General features: G+C 34.9%; 1 pseudogene; it reads right to left on the minus strand.

The window, feature by feature from the left end:
• LOC113095074 (RIMS-binding protein 2-like) overlaps positions 1–8,868 on the minus strand; it is a 98,283-nt pseudogene extending 89,415 nt beyond the window's left edge.
• Between the last annotated feature and the right edge of the window lie 659 nt (positions 8,869–9,527).

The raw sequence follows: 9,527 nt of genomic DNA on the forward strand, positions 1-9,527 counted from the left end.
TTCTATTTTTGCTGATGGCCTCGAGGCCCAAAGAAAGCATGCTTTGTGCTGTCCGCAACCGTAATGTTGATGCTTTTAGTCTGTGGCCAGACTTTTGATGAGCCGCATTAAGTGTGGTCAACATTACAGGTTCTTCTGGCCAACAACAACCCATTTAGAAAGGAAGAGGCTATTTGACTGACATGTGGATAGTTGACTTGAAATCTAAGATGTCCATGAAAACCATTTTTAATCAATTAAATCAATGTATAAGGGAAATGTGTTTTAGATGCTGTATTATCTAGGCATGTTTTTGTGACATCAGGACACAACTCTGCATAATGACATGGGTATGACAGGTATTACAAGGAGAGGGTGACTTATGAGGACATAACCCATGTCCCCATTCTTCAAAACGCTTATTTTTTTAGGGTTGGTGTAGGGCAATAGAATATACAGTTTGTACAGGATAAAAATCATTACGCCTATGGGATGTCCCCACTTTTCACAAAAACAAACGTGTGTTTGTGTGTGTGTGTGTGTGTGTGCGTGTGCATGTAAAATTGTAATAAAAAAATAGTAAGTAAAATAAATAATAAAAATTAAAAAGTACATAAATTAAAACGAATAATTGAAATGTAAAATTAAACAAATAAATATGTAGAAAAGTTTACAATAAAAAATAAAAAGCAAATAAATAAATAAATAAATAAGTTTAGTTTGAGTAAAATACTTTTCAAAAGTATTTAATGACAATTACCCACTGACCTACAACATTTTATTTTTTAATGTGATAATAGGGGTGATTAAATTTAAGAATTAGACACACACACACACACACAAAATGTTCTTAGTATCAGATTTACCATGTAAACACTACTTTTTTTCTTGTCACCTGACTCCTGAAAGTTGAATGTTTTTTTCCCAACATCTTTGTCTGTAATACAAATCAGACGCTTGTTCTAACAACCTATAGACCAGCTAATGCTGGAGTTTAGATGATTTATACACCCTATATTTTGACCATTTTGACATAAAATGTTATTTCAGTCTGAACCCTCTGCAGTGCTGGTGCAGTAAATTATAGTCCAAGTATTACTCTGGGAGGCCTTAAAAAAAATAACCAATGTACTGTAGCAGCTCCAAATGTGCAGTCACTCATCTATACACTCTTGTTTAGCTCACTTTAAACCTTCTCCTGCTTCTTCTCTCACAAGTAAAAGTGTCAAAACTCTCTCCCACGGGCTCCGACCTGCTGAGATTCCTGTAATATCAAAAGTGAGAGCAGTCTCAACCTCCCTGGAAAATTTCACACATGCACTCCTTTGCATGTGCACTAAAGTAATAGTTTACACAAAAATGAAAACTGACTTACCCTCAGGCAGTCCAAGATGTAGATGAGTTTGTTACATCATGAAAACAGATTTAGGGACATTAAGGATCCCCGCCATCAAAATGAGAGATGAAAAACATCAACAATAATCCACAAATAATTCACATGATAAATGTTTGTAAGAAACAAATCCATTATTTAGGCATTTTTACTTACAATCAATGTCCATAATACATTAACTCTTCCAAAGTAAAAAAAAAAGAAAAAAAAAAAAAAGGTCCATTCCCTGTTGTCTTCTCACATCAAAATACAACTGTTTTGGACTGTTTTCACTTTTAAGCATATTCTCTCTGTGCATATTTCTCTCCTGATTCTCCTGATGACTTCCATAATGAAGAAAGCAATATTATGGACAGTGGGCACATATTTTAGCCAGAGGCAATTGTTTGAAGTTAAAAGCATCTAAATGATGGATTTGTTTTTATCAGCTGTTTGGACTCTCATTCTGATGGCACCCATTCACTGCAGAGAATCCATTACTGAGCATGTAATGCAATGTTAAATTTCTCCAAATCTGTTCTAATGAAGAAATTAACTATTTTACATCTTGGATGGCCTGAGGGTAACTACATTTTAAGCAAACTGTTCCTGTGAATGAGGAAAAAATTCCTCAAAAAAAATTTTTTTTTTGTAAAAACATCTATTAGTGCTGAAAATTAAGATGGATGAGCTAGATTAAAGATTTTAAACTCCACATAAATAAAATAAATCAATAAAACCTGCATACGAGCCAAATAACATGAAAACACATGATGCTCCATTGATCGATTTCTCTCACTAACAGCATTCGCAAACCTGTGCAAAAATCTTAAAGATTTGAATGTATCTTCCTGCTTCTCCATAACAAAACCAACACACACAGAAATGTGAGTATTCGAACAAACACATATACACACAACCAGTGACTGAGATCTAATTAAAGGCTGTGAGATTGAACATGTCCCTCCTTCTGATAGCGTAAAATTAGATGTTACAGATTTGGATTGCATTCTCACTGTGACATCTGACACGTCTGCTGGAAGGATGTGTGGTGTTCTGCTTTCGCATATTCGTGTTTGTGTAGAGAAAAATAGAGAATGTGAATATGAGCTAATGCAAAATGTGAAAAGCAAATATATATATATATAGAGAGAGAGAGAGAGAGAGAGAGAGAGAGAGAGAGAGAGAGAGAGAGAGAGAGAGAGAGAGAGAGAGAGAAAGTGAAAAGAACCAGCGATATATGCAAACACGCTCATATAAACCCACCGAATGTTGAATGTCTCAACACAGAACATCAATAATCATGCACTGGCTGAGCTGAGAATGGCAGTAATTGCTGTGGAAATCGATGTAAGTCTGTTGCTCACAGTGTATTTCATCTTCCTATGAAGGTCACATTTCGTTTTCACAGACTTAGAGACACACACTCGCACACACAGACACAAAGTCTATACACCGACATATTCCTGTATCGTTGAATCAGGCACACATTATGATACTGAAATACTACGTGAGAAAATGCTTCTCAAAATATCCATGTGTATCATTTGTATGAGTATCTGTACACATACTGCACTGGTTATAGGGGAAAAAAAATATGGTAACATTTAAGTATAGTACAGCAAAATTCTGGGAATGATCAAGACTGGAAATTTTTCATGGGAATTAATGGGAATTATTGGGAATAAACAACCTGATTTAATGCAATTCCAGTTTAATTTCTTCCCTACACATTGCACAAGCACATACACACACAGCACACTGCTTACTGCAGGGCTATTGAGGCCACACCCCCTACATGCACTGTGCTTTCCATCTTTTTAAGTATTCATGCAAATTATCTTAAAATGTATTAATAATACATTTCTAGATTCATATTTAAATATTAAATTAAAAAAACTGACAAAATCATTTTGACAATGGAAATAAAACTGAAAAAAAAACTTGGATGAAAAAGTACAGTTTAATAGTACTTTAATAATATATAAACACCTAATGGTATATAAATCACATTGCATACTATGCAGTGCAAACGGTATAAAATTGCATGTTAGCATCTAAGCATCAGCCAAACCTCATGTTTTCCTCAGTGTAAAATATAATTTTGCATTTTCCTCATAACATAAGATTGCTAAGAGCAAAACAGCTCAAAGATTTAGACAGAGATTACTTCCTTGGAAAAACAATGCAAATGCATCTCTGTTGGCAATGCTATCTGCTAATATTATATTATATTATCCAATGTATTAAAGGCTGTGTTTTTCGACATGTTTGCTTCTCCACTATGATAAAAGCAGTTAAGAAATATATAAAGTATAATTATAGTTTTTTTGTTTGTTAAATTAACGCAGTTTAAAGGACATTCACAGTCCTCTAATTTGCAGCAGAGCCAAAGAGCTGGTGCAGTTTTCTCGACAGACGGACAGGAGAGAGACCTATGGGGGCTTCTCTTACATCACTGCTTCTTTGATTTCACTCTCTGTCTCTCATCCTCCTCCTCCAGTCATCCCTCTCTCATCTCTCCAGCCCCTGCGTCACTCTTTCATCCTCTACAGAATTCAAGTATGTGTGTGCGAGTGCGTCTGGAAGACAGACATTTGAGTGTGCACGTGCGCGAGTGTGTGAAAGAAACGAGGTGTGCTTAACGTGTGTGTGCCGCCGTCCCCAAGATCCCCAACCTCAGCTAACTGGCTTATGAATGTTGGATGGGGGTTTTTATGATCTTGTTAAAACTGGTTACATTATTCAAAGCTCCATTCATTCAGAGAGAGAGAAGGCAAAGAGAGAAAGATGGATTGAGAGGGAGAAAGAGAGAGAGGCCGCAGGCTGAGTGAAATTTTAATGAATTCTCTCACGGTCGGAGGAAAAAACGATTGTGAAAGTTGGCAGAGAAGGACGAGATTTCAACTCTGCTGATTTCTCCTGTGTCATCAGCTCTTTTACTTTTTGTCTCATCTAATGGGAGATGTTTGAAGAAAGACCAAGGAAAGTGAGATGTCAGGGGTATCATTTTCATCCAGATGTTGCTTTTCTCACCTTATTAGGACAGAACCGAAAAGGTTTGCACAGACCAGGACTGTGTTTTAACCATTATCTAACTTACACTATAGTTCAAAAGTCTGAAAGTCTCTTATGCTTACCAGGGCTCTATTTATTTGATCAAAATTAAAACAGCAATTTTGTGAAATATTAATTCAATTAAAGAATTATTAACTATTGCTAAATTAATTATTATTAAAATTATTATTTTAGAAATGTTATATTATATTATACTGACATTTCATTCACTGACACACTTCACTCAGCAGTGCAAAAACTGGCCACACATATACTATTATTAATATAATACTAATATAAATATTAGCCTTGTATTTTTAAGTGTACTATAAAACAATTTTAAATACTCACTTTGTCTTTTAAAATATAATAGTATTACGTATGAGCCAGTTCTAATGAATCAGTCTGAATCAGTCTTCAGTAATTTACAGCATTAGCAGAATTCTTTCGGATTTAAGCAAAATGGAGATTATATTTGAAATGTATCCAAATGAATCAGAATCAAATCTAATTAAACAGGAAATCTGTATTGATTCTCAGCTCTAGATACAAAATAAAGAAATAAACAAACATTAAGGTGGGCCACACTCTTATAAAATAAAGTTTCCAAATGGGGGTTATCTCAGCAATGGCATTATAAAACAATTTTTGGTTTCCCAAAGAATGTTTTGTATAACAGTTCTTAAAAGAACCATTTTTGCGTGAATACATTTTTATAGTTTAACGGACATTTTTATCCAATGGCAAGGCTCCATGGATATTTATGAAACCATAGATGCCAATAAAGAACCTTTAATAAAGACAGCAGTAATTTGGTGTCATGTAAACAGGAAGAGTGTTTTTAATGTCTGGTAAGAAATCTTACTTCACCCGTCATTGGCATTCACTGTGGACCCTGTAAGTGTGTGGGTATGCATGTGCACCTGCAGGCTCCATATCACACTCCTTCACTGTTAACGATAAGAGATACTTGAGGCGTGTGTGCGAGTGTTTCCAGGGCTGAGATAGGAATGTGAGTGTGTGAAGAGATATGAGATCACGTGTGGACAGCCTCTCATAGTCCTGTTGGGGCTAGTTCTAATGCTTGCAGATGAACGTCAAAGCTTAGGACGGTCACTAGTGAAGGTTTTTGGACTGTGTTTGTTCTTGTGGTGTGAGTAGCCAATTAACATTGTCATAATGTAATTTTCCTGCAGCTTTAGAGTGATTACATGACATTTATGCCTCAGAAGACTGGCTAAAAAAAGCAACTTGCATTGAGATGAATTGGAATGCTAGCAGACAGCTTTCTTCAGGTATTACTGGCCTCTTTGGTTGTGAAGGAGAAGAGGAAAACAGAGACAGAAGGAGGAAGTAGTCTGGCCAGACTGGCTCCTTCTGAGTGTTAATAAGAAGGATAATGAAATTAGAGGTCTGTGGAAGGCTTGTAGTGTGGTCGACATGCTGTTCTAACTTCATTAGCAATTATGTAAACATGGGCAAGTACAGTGTTTTCATGCGTGTGCCCACTTTTTTAAACTATATTAGTCAAATTTCTGAAAAATAATTTAATAAACTAATTCAGTTCCCTCAGGGGTTTTCAAATATAATAACTCCCTTCCAAGGGCCCCATTCTTAAACGCCTGCTGCATATTTTCATGTAAAAAGACCCATAAATGTGAGAAAAAATGAAGTTATTTAATATAAAATCTTATTGATTTTATTGTCACTGATTCATTCATGCATACATTTTTTCGAACACGCACCCACATATCTACGTCACTGTGTGGGAAGATTTGCATAACCCACCCAAATGTTCATACAAAGAAAGAAGGTGCCGCCGCAATGTCGTGAAGACACTGTTTCGTTGTGAAAGCAAAACTACTTTGTTTGGGCTTCCAAAAGAGGACACAACTAGAAATCTGTGGTTGAGTTGTATTTAAAACAATGTTCCAGAACAGATCAACTCAAATATTCAGATGTGTGCAGCACATTTTATGGTGGACTGTTTCCTGAACCTGGAAGAGTAGACTACAATGACGGCTGTTCTGACTCTCAGTCTGTAAGTACGTTTACATATTTAAAGGATTTGCCATTGATGATTCAAATGTTTTTGAGTTTTAAGCAGTGTAGTGTAGTGCTTTTTGTTTGTCGTTTCTTCATCTAGGTATTCAGCCAATCACAATACAATAGATAGCTAATAATGCCCTATTATTTCATATTATTTCTTCTGCAAAGCCGCGACGTAAGAAGTTTGCTCATGCCCACAGCTTAGAGGGAGCATTGATCACAGCAATGTTTGCTACCATTTTGCTTAGAACATATTTTAAGAATGTTTAAGAATTTCTCATAAAACACTTTGTGCCCCACTATGGGGTTTCTGGACCCTGGTTTGAAAACTTCATGGTTACGTGAACTGGGTGAACCCATCAGTTTTCAAACTGTTCCTATGCACCTGCTCGAAACCACTATGAATCATGAATAATGTGACAGTCCTTAATCATTTTCATTAATCAACCCCCTATGGACACCTTGGCAACTGAATCGCCATTGGCTAGTAAAGTTTTTTGTTTAATCGCCAGACTGATTTTTAAAATATATACAGTATATATACTGTATGTATGTGTGTGTGTATATATATATATATATATATATATATATATATATATATATATATATATATATATATATATATATATACACCTAAATACAGTATATATTTTTTTAAATGGCACTGCTTTTAAATATCTGAAAGTACACTCTTAACGTCAGTCAGTGAAGCATTATAATATGATAATTAAATATTATTTAATGATAGAACTTTAGTAATTAGAATTAAAACTTGATAACCATGTATGAATGCATAGATATTTTAACTGAACATTTTAACTGGACTAGTGGTGGTGCTTTGTTGGTCATTCAAGTGTTTCTGTAAAAAACAAAAACAAAAGGGAAACCCTTACAATAATACTTATAAGTTGAAAATAATAATACGAATAACTACTAATAAGCACATTATAAAACACACTGAGGATTAGCGAGCTACTGGATTCATGAATATTAATCAGGTTGTGTGCGTTTGCTCAAACTGATTTGCTGAAATCAAAACAGGGATGATAATAGGTGAGCACCAGTCAATGAGATTGTCATTTGCGCATTAGCTCTGCCCACCACCAGAAAATATGACAGTTCTTAAAAAGCTGGAAAAAAAATCATAGGAACATGTTATTTTGACAAGAAAATACAACAAAGTATATCGTTTACAAGTAGCGCATCAATTCTGCATGTATGTGCTCTCTCTGCTCTCACCAAAGCGACGGCGAGTGGTGTGCCTTTACAGTAGAGTTCATGGTACGTCAAGCACAGGTACACTGTGCATCCATTGAGATGAACTGAAAAATATCGCTTGACGGAGAGAGAAACTCTGAAGCACTCAGTCGGCGTTGGCGTCAGAGTGTTCGGCGAGTGAACATATATCTGAATCTGAGCTAAATTATATTCTTCCTCCAACTCACATATTGGTGCGTAAAATCTGAGAATTTATTAGACATCATTTAGTCGCCCAGAGTGAAGATTTAGTCGCATGCGATTGATATTCTCGCAATGTAAAGGGTTGTTAATAAGTCAAAAACATCTTCCTGACAAAGGAAACAAACTGTTTTCCATGTCTAGAAACCCGAGCTCACTTTTCTAACACCACTCCATACGCACATATTTTCAAGATGTCATTCTGCACGGATGGTTTTCCATTCCAACACTTGAGTGTTTCCTCAAAACAGTGTTGCCAAACAGGCATGGAAAAAAACTGATGACTGACTGCTCCCATACACCCAAACATATGCACCACTCCTAAATACTTATTTTCAGTTCCTGAGCGATGCAAAAATCTGACACACCAAAACAGGATAAATGACATGATAAAGCACTGCTTTTGTAAAAAGAAGGGAAAAAAGTTTCTGTTTCCAAGCAACTAACAGGTAAGATGAGCTGCAGTTTTGTTCATCCACAAAACTAACAACATGAGAGAAACAAAAATGAGCCTGAGAAAGAGAACCAAACATACCACATGATCACAAGATGATGATGTGTAATCATGAGAACAGATTATGTCGACACTATATTTGTGATACAGCATAAGCCAATGGCAATTAATTTACATTTGGCCCAGCACATCCAAATGATCTCTGGTGGGATATGTGTGTTTATACATTTGTGTAATGTTGAAATCAATTTGAGCAAGCATATAGGCAGAAAAGAACACATCTTCCTTCTTTTCCTTCCTAAAACAAAACCCTTAAACATCAAGATCATTGGCATACAGTTAGGAGGACAGACACATGCAGACTGACCAATAGTTTGTGCTGTTGTCGAAGCAGGTAGAGGGCAGCAGTCTCGGGTGAGAGTTTGTGTTTCCTGTCCTCTAGCAGTTGGTATGCTTCCACATGCTGAGGCGACAACTCAGATAAATGCGACGGAAAAACATCATTCCTCAGTTTCTAGAAAATACAGAAACAAAAACTATAAATGCAGAATATATATATATATATATATATATATATATAACAAATAGTAAAATACTTTATTTTAATTTATTAATTAATACACAATTTTATTCAGAAAAGATGCATTAGTCAAAAGTGTCAGTAAAGACATTTAGCCTATAATGTAACAAAAGATTTATACTTTAAATAAATTATATTGTTTTAAACTTTCTATACATCAAAGAACCCTAAAACAAATGTATCATGGTTTCCACAAACATATTAAGCAGCACATTTGTTTTCAACATTGATAAAAAATAAGATTTTTCTTGAGCAGCCAACATATTGGAATGATTTTGGAAAGATCTGATATTTCTGAAAAGTAATGACATTTCTGAAAAGTAATTTCTGAAAGTAATGAGTGCTGAAAATTCGGCTTTGACATCACAGGAATAAATTACATCAGAAAACAGTTATACACATTGTAATATATTGCCTTTTGTACTGAATTTTTTAAAAGCACAGAAAAAGAAAGAAAAAATTGCCTAGAGTATGAGACATAAAAACGAAAAAAAATAATTATTATATATATATATATATATATATATATTATATATAAAAATTTATATATATATATATAAACAGACCCTAAACTTTCA

Source organism: Carassius auratus, unplaced genomic scaffold, assembly GCF_003368295.1.
Source record: "Carassius auratus strain Wakin unplaced genomic scaffold, ASM336829v1 scaf_tig00215596, whole genome shotgun sequence".
Taxonomy (NCBI): domain Eukaryota; kingdom Metazoa; phylum Chordata; class Actinopteri; order Cypriniformes; family Cyprinidae; genus Carassius; species Carassius auratus.